The following is a 16387-nucleotide window of genomic DNA, read 5'->3' on the forward strand; positions in this document are numbered from 1 at the left end:
TAGTTCTTAGCCTTTTGAACACTAAGACCCTCCTTCTGGTAGCCACATAGACCCTTTCTTTCTTACAAACAATAAAAGTAAGAAAATGTAGGGAGAACCAATTTAATGACGATCCGCAGACTTGTCCGTGACCCCTGGAGGGACGCGGCTCACCAGTTGAGAATAAATAACCTAATTAAATGTATTTACCGTCTCCGGACGAAGAAAACTACGAATGCCACACTGAGCGTCAGTACTATTTTGAACATTGATTTATCTGATCTCACACAGCATTTACTTGATCGATACATCTATCAGAATCTAGTTTTTCCTTCAAAATAGGGGCACGGTGGCTCAGTGATAGAGGGCTTATTTCGACGTGGGGGTGCCTCATTCGTTTCTAGATTATGGAAGTTTGTGGTGGGTAACCGGAACTCTACAACTTCACTGGTATTTGCTCGCTGTATACAAAGCTTTACTACTTGTGCTTAATTGTAGTTCGCTGTATAAAGTAGAAATAAATCTAACAGATGTAGAAATTATAAATATACATAAGGTTTCGTATTTGGAAAAAGTGCGTTAGATAGTACAGTAGATTAAACAATACAGCTTAATTATTTTCTTTTTTTCCTTTAGTTAAAGCAGACCATACTACTTGTGATGTTTCCTAATCGGGAATATTTTTATCTGCCAACAGTATTACCTAATTTTACTTCTAATATTAGTTTCTTAGCATGGGTATATTATAAATGCTACACCACTTAAACACAAATTAAGAAAAATGTTAATAGTTTAGATATCTCCTAACTTGTGGTCCATGGACACTGGGAAGTCACAATAAATTGAAACTGGTTCCGCGGATCATTTTATAAAGGCAACCAAGAAAATTCTGTCGTATTTTGTGGAGGTCTGTGTTCCATTGGCCCTCACACCGTGGGTTGAATGCGAATGAAGATAAGGCGAAGGTCAATGATTGGTGAGAGTATACTACCTGGTTGTGGCAGTTCAGTTACACCGTGAACATGCTTAAGGACAGAATGAACATGAAACTTCCACAGATCATCATAAGGGCGTGTATGCTGTACGAGTTCAAACTGGGGTCAAACGTCGCTGCAGCGGGGCAGAAGATATGCCAGGCCTTTGGTGAAGATGTCGTGACTACGCGGACAGTGCAGCAGTGGTTTAGGAAGCTTAAGGACGGTGACGAAAGACTCAAAGACGCAGCACATGTTGAAAGACCAACGCATGTACATAATGAAGATCTTCAGGAAGCAATTGAGGCGAACAGTGGCCAGACAAGTGAGAAACTGGAACTATAATTCAGTGTGAGTGGAGAAACCATTCGGCAGCACCTCCATCAACTTGGGAAGCACTACAAGTTGGGTGGATGGGTCCCACATGATTTGACTCCGGGCCAGAAGGCAACGCGAGCAGACACCTGTGTTTCTTTGCTGTCTCGCCTGAGAAAGGAGTTATTCCTGGACAGGATATTGGCATTGCGGAGAGAAGTGGGTTCTGTACGAAGCTCCACGGCGCCGTCTTCATTGGTTAGCATCTTATGAACCAGTTCCAAAACAGCCGAAACCAGCACTGCACCAAAAGAGGATCCTCCTATGTGTTTAGTGGACTGCTCGCGGCATCGTGCATCGGGAAATGCTACCAGGTCGTCAGACCATCAATGCAACTGTGTACTGTCAGCAGTTGAGCCGTGTTTTTAAGAAAGATTCAAAAACTCTGAAGCCAGCACTTCTGAATCGCAAAGGGGTCCTCATGTTACAGAACAACGCTAAGCCCCACGTGGCTAGGATGACAATGGGACACCATTCTACGCCTTGGTTGGGAAACACTATTGCATTCGTCAGACTCCCCGGACATTGCACCGTCCGATTATCGCTGGTTCCATTCCTTAGAGGACGCCAGTTCAAATCCCTAGGAGAGATGCAAAATGCACTTGATACCTTCTTCGTTTCACGGCGCACCAAGTTGTACCGCAATGGAGTCCATGGTCTTCCAGAACGTTGACATAAAATCGTCGATGCTGATGGAGACTATTTTTTATCTTCCAGGTACGTCTCAGGTGACATATCGATGTTCGAAGGTGGTGGGTGAAAAAGCGACTGGTTACCTTTATATTTTCATTACATTTTATCTTACTATGTTGCTCACACCTAGAGTATTTGTAATGTATGATACGTATCTTTCCTAGCTTTAACCAATTGAGAATAGATGACATTAACTCTAGATGACTCTAGATAACTCTAGATGAATGTTAAATCCATAATATTAGGCATAACTGGTATGATTTTTTTTTTAATGATGTTCCTTTTTAACAGTATTGCATTGTCATAAATGACGTATTTAGTGTTGTATATTGTAATTTATCACTTCATTTTATGACACGTAAAATAACTTCTTTTTTAAAAAATCATTTTTGATTTCATAGCGGGTCGCGAAGAATTATAAGTGTCACATGGGGTCCACGAGATTAGAAAGACTGGAAAAGGCTGGATTAGAAGTATACAGTATAAATGTAATGTAGTAACGGAGTAAAATATCAAACTTTGAGTGCCAGAATGAATCATTAAATTATACTCTATTTCATCTGTGGGAAGTACATGGAGTTTATATAATTTCTATCTCGTAACACAGTGTATACCAATCGCATCTTTTGACTACATCCAATATTCGGTGAATGCACGCAGCCTTTTCTTCCGTATCACCTCTGCCTTTCTGTCTCGGATTGGCTGTCCCACACTGCGGTCAATTAGCCGTCGGCCTAACAATAGGATTTAGACTAGAAATAGTGGTGTAAGACGTTACTTTAACTTCAGTCATGCTCCCTCCTCCGAATTTTTCTCAGGACAACATTTTATTATTATTATTATTATTATTGACTTTGTTGAAACTTATCATCTCAAAATTCGACTGTAAAATAGCAAGAAATGAACGCGTGTAATTTTCATAGAACATTTAAGTCATACACATTAGTCACACAGACAAATATATAACTTTACAGGTCTGCAAAGTTGTTCACGCTATTATTATTACTATTATTGTTATCAAAAATACTCACTTCACTTTAGAGCCACTATAATCTATTCTCAATAGGAAACCTGTTTTGAAGTAATTTTCTTCACATTAGAAATAAGAAATCATGTTTTATTTTCTTAGGACTCAATTGAAGAAGGGACTTGGAGCACAGACACAGCAGGTGGATTCCCTCAACTTTTGCCTGTTCCTTAATTCTGAAACTGCATTACAAACCTTATGCTTTTCCAACCTTAAAAATTTTGCAAAACAAGGTGGTATCTGTATCTTTGTACTGTACTTTCGGGTCTTAAAATGTTATTCAATAAATCTTATATGAACAGTCTACGTATTTAGAAACTATGAGCAAAATAAACTGTCTTAGAAGCTATGATTATCTTTGAGGTACCTGCATTAGTATTTGGTAATTAGTAAACCACCATTTTAAGATGGCAAGGGCCATGATGCCTCTCCTTGGAAAGTATAAATATATCAGAAATACTGTACATACTTTTTCTACTCTCGCTTTAAGATGTAAGAGAAAGCCCGTACAAAGTGAGTGACCTTAAACGCAAATTGTCTTTGATTAATTACTTACTAAAGCTAACTTAAAAAAAAAAAAAAAAAAAAAAAGTGTTACCAGTTGATCAAGGCCAAATTAAACGACGAACGATTCAGGGTCAACTAAAGTTAAGCGGCCAGGCAGGCAGAGGCTTTGCAATTGTCTTTTTGCAGTTAACGGGAAAAGTCAATCATTCTATGACTGAATGACGACACAGGATGTATAACTTTTTGTGTTCATGCTTTACGGATTAGTTATGTACTATGTAAGGGAAAGTGAATAGGAGCATTCAACTGATATGTGTTTCCAAGGCTGGTAATAGTATACCAAAGAGATTATATCATTACAATATTACGTAGATCAACTAAGTTCCCGCCCCTCCCCCCATCCAATTTTAAGTTATACCTACTAGCGCCTCCTAAGATATGTCACGTCGATAAAAATTACAACTTTTTTCGCTACAAACTACGGGATAAAAAAAAAATAATATTCTAATTGTTATGAATACAAAGATTAGGAAATTAGGTAAGGTTTCTTCCCTTAGAATGTAGCGATATTTTTTTTTCGATATGGCTTTCCTCGAGAGCCGCCATTAGTTGTTCCCGCCGCCAAGTACGGGCGTATAAATTGGTACTTTGTCCTTGATGACAATACGATGGAAAATCTACATCAGGAGTGTGAAATTCGAATCTAGAACCTTCCGAATGAAAAGCGAGAACTGTTCCCGAAGGTGATTATAGTTGTAATAGCAAACGGTTCGAATAGCAACGAAGGTTCATAGATTCAAAACTTGTTTAATCCAATTTAGTGAAGAGTAAGACACACACATGTCCATTAGTTCTTTTGGAAATTTAAACCCCATTCTAATTAATCCAATGGTCCCCTACCTTGTTCACCTAGTGCCCTCCTTCGTGAACCTAGAATACTTCATTCCAGGCCCGCAACCAGAGGGGGCTAGGGGGCCTGGCCCTTCTAAACTTCTTGTGACCCCTCGAGATTTCAATACAAAAAGAAAAGTTTAGATATTTGTAAGAGAATTTTCAATGACTTGGCCCTCCTAACGTCTACATGTACCCCCAAAAACCTCTGTGGCTGGTTTCGGGTCTGCTTCATTCCCCACCCCTTCCTTGTCCTCGCTGATCTGGCCCCTTTTTTCAATTTCAGATGCAGCATTCAATTTCCAAATTTTCAATAATAATAATAATAATAATAATAATAATAATAATAATAATAATAATAATAATAATAATAATAATAATAATAATAATAATATAAAATTAAGTGAACATTGTTACATCATAATGTTGAATAGTTTGAAATTGTTTTTGAACATAGTAGAAACCTACGTCGAACTGGGTTTTTCATAATGTAATTTTGATTACCTAGGTAAAATGTGTATCCGAAGGGGAAAGAGGGTTCAAAATGTATGCCAAAGATAGAGTATCTCAGGAACCTCTGAAGTTAGGAAAACTGTATATGAACTCAATGGATACGTCGTTTTACTGGAAATTTTCGCTATTAAAAAAAGAAATGACGGGAAAATATTTGTCCATACTTTTTCTGCACATTCAATTCGACGCTTCTGTCAAACACCGGACTGTACTGTCGAGTCGGTGTATGTATTTCGTACTTTAGGTTAGTATACCTCTCTTTGCAATTATTTTCGTCAGAAACCATATTTTTTTTTCCTCGTGTATTTTGCAAACTATGTATCAAGTAGCAATAAATCTAAGAAGTGTATACCAGCTTGGCAACATTGCATTACTTACAGAATTACCGATAATGCTTTTGGATAGGTTCTATGATACGTATAATGTTAATGTTTCTTAAGTGTAAATAGGTTTGAAGTTATTTGAATTAATCTATAAAATTTTACAATACTGTGGAGTCACTTTTCTCAAATCTTTATTGTGTCATAATTTCTTTATGTATACATATTGCCACCTACAACTTTGGAATATTTTATACTTTGAGAAGGGCTATCTGTTTTCAGATCACGGAAAACCATGGGGTAAAAGTGTATCTGAAAAGGTAGGGGGACGGTAGGTAGCGGCATGACGTAACGTCGTTCCCCCTGCCTATCTTGGCCCATTGTATTTTTTTTTTTTTAGGAACTGGGGGAACGCCGTAAATATTTTTTCGAGGTGGGGGACGGCGTTCCCCCTCACTTTTACCCCTGTGCAGAACCCATTTTACAGTTGGGAAACATTTTTTTGTGATTAAAGAAACAACTTATTTATGAACACGTATCTGAAAGGAAAACGATACGAAAAAATCTGTGGCCCGATTAAACAGAATAGTGAATGGAAGAGAAGAAATCAATAGCTTATTTTAAAAATGAGGATATCATTATATTTATGTATAAAAAGAGAAAATATGGAAATAATGGAAGATAAGATTGAAAAAATCGGAAAAAATATTTCTAGTAGCAACTAAAATGGCTAGAAAATGTAACGAAATATACAGTAGATTTCCGAGTATCTGGCCCTAATGTGGCGGAAGAACAGGCAGGAAAAAAAAAAAAAAAGCCGGATAGGCCGGAGTTCTATGAACTCATTAAGCATACCCCAAGAACAATTTACGAATACTGTACGTACTGAAATACAGTTATAATTAGGAACAGCGGCAAGCGTATTGTATTGGGGTCCGTTACGTACTGACGAACAGCGGCGCAAATCTGTTTTCAAAATTGAGGGGACGAGTAAAACCGTTTCCATATATATATATATATATATATATATATATATATATATATATATATATATATATATATATATATATATATATATATATATATATATATATATATATTTAAAGTGATGTTCAAAATATTTACGAAGTTAAAAAACAATGCTGTGGAGGATCAGGGGAACAGAGTTGTCTTCAACATTGGGAGGCGGGCATATTGAGTCTTACTCTGGGGGACATCAATTTCATCTCACTTATTGTGGCAACCGGACACAAATAATCACATTTCTCCCCCCAAAAAACACATTTCAAATCTGATTATTGGGGGCACAGTCCCCCCAGTTCCAAGATTGGAGGAGACATGTCCCCTTCACCCCCCACTGCTGCCGAAACAATGATCAAGAAGCAGAACGCTGCTCTTTTGCTGTCACAATTTGTATTCTTCCAATGTCTTGGCGATATTGCCAATGCAACGCGTTGCCTTCCTCATTTAATTATGATAAATGAAAATTAGGCCGGATACTCGGGAGTCTACTGTATAAGAAGAAATATGTATGGACGGGAAGAAAAACAGGCCCGAAATTCGATATATAAACAAATATACCAAAATGGGGAAACATGTGTTGAAGAGTTTTCGGCAATTACGCTTCTAGAAAGGAATTTTTACAATATTCAAAATTCCGGTTTTATCGTCACTTGAAACCTTATTTTTCGCGTGTGAAGAATGGGCACTTTTATTTGTTGTATTATAAGCATTCACTTGCTTTAATAAATACGTTGAAATAAAGACCTAAAAGTCGAATTCCATTTCGAGGGTGCCAGAAGTTGTTTGGGAAGGGACTGGGCCCCCAGTTGTTAATCATTTCTTCTTCAATATTTCTCATAAGCTCCCATCTTTAAATATATTTCAGCTTTTTTTTTTTTTTTTTTTTTCCAGCGAAAAAGATTTTTCTTATTTCACAACTGAGGAACAAACTTCAAAACAATGTTATCTAAAACAAAAAGTATATCTTTGCTTTCTAGAAGTGCTTTTACGTCTTAGCATTGCTTTCCAAAGTTAAAAACGGAAGTGGTACCAACCACCGTGAAAAAAAGATAAAAAGAAATAAGAAATATAATATCACAAAAATTAGTGATGACGTCAATCCATAATCTATCTTGAATTCCCCCCCCCCCCAATACTTTCCTTTGTCTAAGACGTAGACAGCTCATTTAACTGACAAGAACGTCTGGGCATCAGACCGAAACATCGTTTTACTTCCACGATTTTGGTGCACTGGCGACCGGCTTCAACAACATTCGTCAGATGGCCTTACTACTGTTTTAACGAGCAATTTTCTCATATAATCTCATTACTATAGATAATAATAATAATAATAATAATAATAATAATAATAATAATAATAATAATAATAATAATTACTGAAACTAATTTCTCTTATAGGTTTAACACGAAAACATTAAGTATTTAACAATATATTAATCCTTTATCGATATTGTTGTAGGACAGTTTTTCTCATACGCCTAAAATAAGATCCATACGCTTCTTTCACGGCATCTCATGATTTTATTCAAATATAACCACAGGTCTTATAGATAGCTTACAAATAAAGTACTCTCTTTTTAACGGAAATACATGGTAGGAAGTCAATTTCAATGCTGCTTCTGAAACCGTTAAGTCAATTTAAGAACTACAAGGCCATATTTTACAAGAACAAACCAATTCATACGTCATTTTGTGGGGAAAATAAAAGCACTTATATTTTAAACATTCACAAATAAATAATATCACATGAAGATGATGTAATATTTGTGCTTTGGCTTAAAGCAACACGGCTCGCGACTAAATACTACATGATTCATGTAGCATAAAAGTGATCATTTTACACGAGGTTTCCACCTACGTGATATACTGATGGTTTGCATAACCAATAGGGTATTGCCATATATTGGGTTGTTGAAAAATGTATGTAAAATTTCGGGCACTCTCACTTACAAGGAGAAGGCAGACTTTGGTAAATAAACTTTGGGGCCATTTTTTGCGAGGTGGTAGCGCACATTTAAAGAATTCATGTTACAATCTGAGAGAGTGCAATGGCCAATAATAACGGAGAAAACCCGTCTGAAAGTTTTTTACTCGAGGCATATATATTGTATGACGCGCAATTTTTCAAGTGACGGCGTAGCAGAGTGAGGAGAATCTCCGACTCATGTGCAAAGGGTCCCGGGTTCGATTCTCGTTTGAGTCAAACTTTTTGTTTTTTCTTCAACCTATAAAATAGCCATTTGTAACTATAAGTTAAATATTAATTCACCATATGTTTATAATGAATAAAACAATAGACATTTTCAAATCACTTGTAAAATCTTTCATTGTTCCATGTTAACTAGGAACAAAATTTAATCTATTCCATAAATAATATTGTTACCGCCAGTGGCGTATTTAAGGGGGCTTCCTGGCTTAAGCCTCCCGAAATCTTACTTACTATTATAGAAGTAAATGAAATATCTTGTGGAATTTTCCCATTTCCAGGCAAAGTCTCCCCAAAATTTAGCAAAGCCTCCCCCGAAACAATGTCGTAAATACGTCACTGGTTACCGCAGTCGTTGTGTAAAAAATATTTTGATGCTTCGTGTCTACATCTGAAGACAGTGTGCGAATTACAAGGGGAATGAGGGGGAAATTCTTTTGGTAATAGCAACATCCTGTATTAGCAATGGGGACTTCCCCCTCAACTCCTTTGTAATTCTCATGCTGTCAACAGATGTAGACACGAAGCGTCAAGAATATTTATTACACGATTGTTGTAACCATAATATAACTCGTAATATCAGTATATTTACGGAATAGATTAAATTTTGTTTGCTAGTTAACATGGAACTAGAGATGCAAAAAAGCCGGCTTTTTTGAATCGATGGTTTTTTTCACATAAAAAGCCGGCTTTTTTGAAAAAAAAAACCGAGAATTTTGGAAATTTTGGCTTTTTTCATTTTCATGATTTTTCTATCCAAATAGCTTTCTTATAGTATATTCTATAGTTAGATAAGATTTCCACGACCTGAATGCCATATTTAGCTCTGTAATTCACCATCAAGATGGATGGAGCACATATTTTACGAATTAAAGCTAACATGAAGAATGTAGTATTTGAGGGCAATTTTACAGGTTATTTAACTTTATTTTAACTTTTGAGTTATCGACATTTTTTTCCTTCTCTAGATCATTTTAGTTTGTCATCCGTGTTTCATTTCTAAGAGCTTAGTACTCCAGCTTCTAGCACGAAAGTTAAACTTACGTTTTTCTATATATCCGTCAAAGCATACGTTTTTCAATATGTCCGTCAAACCGTATTTGCACATTTCTGTTATACTGTAGTTGTGCAATGATTTAGCAATAATTTTCCAGATACAACCTTGAATACCAATTTATACAAATAATCAATAGCGGATTTAGAAAAGTACTTTGGGAGGGGTTTCTCTGATTGTTTCGTTTTCTAAAAAGTCCTAATTTTATTTGGGAGTGCTTGAAGTTTATGAGTACAGGCATAACTAATATTTCGTTTCGTTTATATATTTAGCAATAATCTTCCGGATACAACCTTGAAGATCATTTTATACTAAGAATCAGTGGCGAATTTAAAAAAGTGTTTTGGGAGGGGTTTTCTTACTACTGATGTTTAGTTTTTCTAAACATTCGTAATTTTTATTTGACGGGAGCTTAAAGTTTATGAGTAAAGGCATAACTAATAGATATTTCGTTCGTTTTAGACATTCCACAACTTTGGAGAACAGGCTTCAGTCCGAAATCCGATCCTCTAACCTTCGCAAAACCGTCACTGCTGGTAATTAGTAATAATAACGATTTAAAAACAATAAGAAAGGAAGTCGGCCAACTCTTACACTCCTAGTCGGCCAGTACACTCACTATTTCTACATTCTCAGATGGAATGAAGGAAGGCTTTGTCAGAATGGTCAAATGCTGGGTTGAATCCCGGACTTCCCGATAGAAGCGCAAAAGCCAACCACTCAGTCACGTTTGTTGTGCTGTTGTATTTAGCTTAACTTAAATATATTCCGTAGTCTTTTTTTTTCTTCCGTAATGATATGTTGAATCCCTCTTGTTAAAAATTCAGAAAACTTGAGGTCTGAGTAAACCGTGATGGTGGTCAAGGGCCCCATGTTGTGGTTTCCAAGGAGGGGAAGTATAAGCGACGTTTCAAAAATAGTTTCAAATTTTGCTGTAACTAATGTAAAAATCCTATTGGATTTTCAATATTCTGAAGTACATTTTCGTCTAGGGGGGCAAGCGCCCCCTTAACCACCCTGATGGGCGCCCTTGATGGTGGTTATAAAAAACTTGACTGTAGAATTTCAAGAATATACAGAACCATGTGCAGCCTTTAATTGTATCATACAAATCTAAGTATTTCTCTTATGTTTTATTTTAATTTTATTTTGTTTCAAAAAGAGGGTATGGAATATTTTGAAGTAAAAATACTACATACAATTTTGCTAGTTATTTGTGTATTTTTTGAAAGAAGTTTTTACTCTTAGGGTTGGCTCGTTTACACCAGCTGTTTTTTTAAATAACTGGTTTAAAGTAAAAAAATTAAAAGAACAAAAATGCGAATCGTGTGAACTTCATAGTGACGTTTCACATGTCAAACCATCTGCATTAGTCTTATTTCCTTTTCACCTTTTAATCAAGGTGTCCCATGTTCAATTGTCGGTCGAACCACAACCCTTCTTTCATGTGTAAACCAAGTACTCTTTCGGATGTCACTTTAAGCGAAAGTCTTCTCCTTGATAACCTCGGTATTACGTAACGATGTTAAGCCTAAACATACAAAACGAAACCAAATTATATATTTCTGCATGCCTGTTGTTTTATAAAGAAGCGAAGGTTGCTTAAATATATTGATTAAAATTGGTAAAATTTATCGATTGCCTACTTAGCTTCCAACATTAGCTTGGATTGGACTTTCAATGATACCTACATACTAAATTTGTAATTTAATACCTCAGTTTTAGAAAAATAAACACACTGCTGAACAAGACTGCACTTATTTAATATAAAAACACATTTACACGTGACGTTTCGATCTTCTATCCAAGATCCTCATCAGATGTACACTGATGAGGATCTTGGATAGAAGATCGAAACGTCACGTGTAAATGTGTTTTTATATTAAATAAGTGCAGTCTTGTTCAGCAGTGTGTTTATTTTTCTGATTTTATTCGCAAGACGTTGACTATGATTGTGTGTCACTCAGTTTTAGCGTACTGATTATAATACGTTGACCTTTAAATTTTACATGCAAATTAAATTTTACAGGATTTTCCCGTTATTGTTTTACATTTAAAAGAATAACGGGATTTTCCCGATGGCTAGGGCGGGAGTTTCTCAATTTAAGAAATTTACTGACCGGACTTCTTTAAGCTTATGGGACCTCTTCCAGCATAACCCCGTTGTTGAATAATAACACCAAGGCGAAACAAACTTATTTCTGTGAATATGTAATACAAATACATAAAGCAAAATATCTAAATCAAAGAACCTGGTTTAAGCCCCAAAAAAGCCTGGTTTAAACTGCCCCCCCCCCCAAAAACGGGTTTTTGGCATTTTCAGAAACAACCATGGTTCTTGCCAACTCTGCTTACTTTTGTATATAGGAGGTTAAAATGTGTTTATTATATACATTGGTTAATCCTTTGGAATTCATAATGTAAAAATGTTGAAGTAAAATTGTTTAAAATATCTTTTCGAAATTCATGGTTTACTTTCGAGGTTTTATATTATTATCGGCATCAACCACTAATTAAATTACTTTCTGTGTTATAGAGAAGCGAAACAAAGTCTGCTTTATCGATTTAAAGCAGAATTTTGAAAAAAGCCCAAAATTTCCCAAGCAAAAAAGCAAAGCAGAAAAAACAGAGTTTTTTTTCCAAAAAAGCCGGTTTTTTTCCGAGCCCTTGCATCTCTACATGGAACATTGAACGATTTTTAAAAGTGATTTGAAAATTTATATTGTTTTATTCATTATAAACATATGGTGAATAATATTTTACTTATAATTACAAATAGCTACTTTATTGGTTGAAACAAAAACAAAAAAGTTCGCCTCGAACGGGAATCGTACCCGGGACCCTTTGCACATGAGTCGCAGATTTTCCTCACTCTGCCACACCGTCACTTAAGTTCGCGCGTCGCACGATATATACGGCGAGTAGAAAACTTTAAGACGGTTTCTCTCAGTTATTTTTCGCCATTGCGCTCTCCCAGTTTGTAATATTAACTCTTTAAATGTGTACTACCACCTCGCAAAAAATGGCCCCAAAGTTCACTTACCAAAGTCTGCCTTCTTGTTAGACATGCTTATGGCCATAAATCATACTGTCTGTATACTACTGTGTTATATATTATTCGAAAACTTGTGTTCTCCCATTCCTGGATATACTGTATATAGTCACAGAAACATCTCTGTACTTTAGTATATTTTCAGGCTGAAGGAACACGATCCTGAAACACGATCTTCGCAAAAGAAGCGCCTTAACAACTTGAAACATTAATGAACTGTTAACAGTGTGAGCGTATATAAAAAGCAAAGTGAGATTACAAAATTCTGTTGTGATGACGTATATTTGAAAGGTAGGAAGGTAAAGAACTTCGTTCTGCTGTTGGTGAGGACGAATTAAAGGTTGGTGATCACTGTAGTAAATCCATAGAAACGACAAGAGGTTGCAGAGCGTTGTTTATTTGATTGTAGCACTGAATTTGGAGAAGCTACTGCAATATCTCGGTATATTGGAAGCATCCCATAATAGTAAACAAAACAACATACTTTGGCACAAGCACCAGCACATAGCCCACTGATGCCTTCACCACAAATGGAACAGGAAGACGACCCCCTTCAAATCCTTCACAGGCTCAGTCTCCAAAAGAAACGGATACCTCGAGACAGAAGTCATCCGTTGTTAACTGGTCATATCGTACCTCTTTCTCCAAGCTGCAACAGGCGGACCTCTAACCGCACCTCTGAGCTGCAACGGATATCCTCACCTACCTTCGAGCTGCAACGGGCAGGATATGCTAACTCTACCTCTAAATTGCAACGGGTAAGAGGTATCTTCACCTATATCCGAGCTGCAACAGACAGGGTTATTCTTAACCATGAAACTTAAATCTCCGACCTGGAACGGGCAGGAGGTCCAATTGTAGTGGAAAGAACTTTTAGAGAGTTACTTATTTGTAATTTTGTGAACAAAATATATAAACATCTTTTATAATTTAAAAACAGTGAGGGAAAAATCCGTGTACCGTTACTGTATCGAATATTACACTATGGAGATGAAGATGGATAAGTGAATATTACACAAATTGACCAAGAATAAAAAATATCCGCGTTTGAAATTCTACTCTACGCTGCTGCTGTTCTAGTGCTACGAAAACGATCCATTTCTCGACCACACACACACATGCTAGGAAAAATTAATCTTGTACGGGTGGCAACCAATATATTGTGTGTGGTCGAGAAATTTGTGGTTATCGCGTTTCCACTTCTAAATACTTTCCAGAGCCGACGTTGCGCATCAGAGAAGTTTATGGTGAACGTAAGATGCTTCGTAGCTACTACACTGATTCACAACATCTTGCTCTATCCTGGCAAATCCATTACGTCCGAGAATTCAAAATTGTGACAAAATACACCAAAAATTGAAACGCCTTCCATCAGTCAACAGGATAATCTAATCATGTTACACGCCACAAATGTGAATAAATGAGGATACGCAGGTAACATGTATTGTAACACGAAACTATTTAGCTATTATGCTTTTCACTAATTTCCATTATTTCTAGCATTTGGTCATGTTCTTGAATGGACACGCCTTCAAGAACCAAGGATGCCTTTGAAGAATTTATTCGCTCCGGAATCGCAATTTTTTATATGCCTGGGAATTTCAAACACTGAAATGTATTGATAATACGTGCTTTTATTTCAATTAATACCGTTTAACTTCAGGCAAGTTGCAGCAGTTTAATCTTGCGATCGAATGAAAATTCTGCATTAATTTCACACCAACTCACGATTTACTTCAATCTATCACGATTTCCCAACTTTTTCCAGCTTAGCTCAATGCAGACCTCACGGAACCCAGACGTATAAGGAAATTGAAATGAGATGAAATGAAATATTTCAGTTTAACGTCCTACGATTATACCCTTTAGGCTAAAGGAGACGAATGATTAAGGCAAGTAAATGATGGAAGAATTGGTGGAATGAGAATCTAGGAGAAAACGGGACTACAACAAGAAAACCCACGGACACGACAGACCTATAGGGAAAATACTATTTAGGATATGGACATAAAACGATAAAAAAAACACTTTTATACTTAGAAAATAAATGACTCACAGGCTTTACATATAGGGTATTAATGCTTTAAAAAAAAATCAAATTTCACTTTCAATTGGATTTAAAAACTTCTTATGTCAACCATTCGTAGTGAAGAGTGATATAAGTTACTCACAAGTAAACCTTACGTTTGGGTGAATCGAGCTGCTGACAGACACATATGAGAAAGTAGTACTAAATGTTGCAGTATTTCGGTGAAGTTGTAGGTGCGAAGCTCCAGGGGTTTAGGAGATACAGCTACCAGAACATCACATGGAAGTACAGAATAGTCTTTATACAGTTGGAGGTAAAAGCTCTGTAAAACCTCTTGTAACGACAAAAGGTGAATAACAAATATATGGGTACATATTAGGACTAGGGAGAAGTCATATAGTAAGGGTATACCTGACGGCGGCCATCTTAAAATCCGCCATTTTGAATTAAGGTTAAGTTTTTAAAATAGGAATAGGGTCACGTGATACATGATTTAAGGCGCAAATTTAATCAGAAGAACAATGGTGACGTTAATTTTGATTTACGCGCAATTGGTAAAAAGTTACAGGGAAATTAAATATTGTTGCAGCATATGTATTAATCCTTTACCCCACCTTGTAAATTTTGGGTTAACGATAATAATTAAATAAAAAGCAGGTGGATAAATATTAGGTCTATTGTAAGAGTTGCCTTGATGGCGGCCATGTTAATGATAAAGCAAAAATGGTTATACCGTTGGATTTATGGTAAAATTTGCTATTATAAGGTGTCAATGTTATGCGTTTTGTTTCAAACTTTTGTCTGATTCAAAATGGCGGATTTGAACATGGCCGCCGGGATGAAGACTCTTAAATGAAAAAGCAACATTGCCAGTTCAAACAAGCTATTCCCTTCGACCCTCACTATACCAACAATAGAGAGTTCTTGAATTTGATTTTCAGTCAAGGTTCAGCAGTGAGGTTATATGAGACGTGGACCTACAGTTTTAACGTGGAAATCGAACCTGGATCTCCCTCGCTAATATCTGTGTAACCGCATATTGGTTCGCGGCCAAACTAACAAAAAAATTTGCTAAATGTGAACAATTAGACCTTTTAATTATTCACGGTTTTTAACTTATAGTGTATAGCAGGCCGAAGACTTGTGAGCAGCAACTGGTTTTAATAATGTCAATGATATTGCTTGTTTTATGCGCTCGTATGTAATTTAAAGTGGGAAGCTTTGTTTTGGCATCCCAGTTGACAATATACCATTGTAATCTTACTGAAACCCTTCGGTATGCAACGATCAGACTCTCCAGAAGTAAAGAGCATTGACATTTCTCCAATCAGTATATTATATAAGAGAGGCTCGCGATGGACGTCAGAGAATGCAAGCGATGACGTCATTAGCTTGCTTGGTGTAAGTAATAAAAAGGAGTAAACTGCATCGAAGTACCTATTCTTCTGTTTTATTGTTAATACCCTAATAGCCAGTCATTACTGTCAGTCACACTAACTTGGCGTTTCTACAGAATTTACGTAGTTGAATTTAACGATGTTTCACGAAAGAACAAAGACTTACAAATAATAATATATATATGATCGCAGAAAATGCTTAACCTGATAATCATAGTACCTGTATGCGTAATTCTAGCCTATTAAGTTGAAAATATGATTTATAATTATTATCCACGGGAAGAAAATAATATTATGGTAACTAATTATTTACATTTTACACACTAAATTTAAATGCCTATATTAAC

The 16387-nt window shown here is 36.2% G+C and overlaps 1 protein-coding gene and 1 long non-coding RNA gene across 4 annotated transcripts in view; one reads left to right on the plus strand and one right to left on the minus strand.

Annotated features, from left to right (window-relative positions):
• Nucleotides 1-3277, plus strand: part of LOC145694885 (uncharacterized) — a 50422-nt gene extending 47145 nt beyond the window's left edge. The window contains exon 3 of the long non-coding RNA XR_014133058.1: nt 3151-3277. This is a non-coding gene — a long non-coding RNA (uncharacterized LOC145694885). The remainder of the gene's footprint in view (nt 1-3150) is intronic.
• The window catches only part of LOC145694886 (uncharacterized), a 593410-nt gene that overhangs the window by 336852 nt on the left and 240171 nt on the right, over nt 1-16387 (minus strand). The gene's annotated exons all lie outside the window — the stretch shown is intronic.

This window comes from Thermobia domestica, chromosome 9, assembly GCF_964235325.1.
Source record: "Thermobia domestica chromosome 9, izTheDome1.hap1.1, whole genome shotgun sequence".
Classification (NCBI taxonomy): Eukaryota; Metazoa; Arthropoda; class Insecta; order Zygentoma; family Lepismatidae; genus Thermobia; species Thermobia domestica.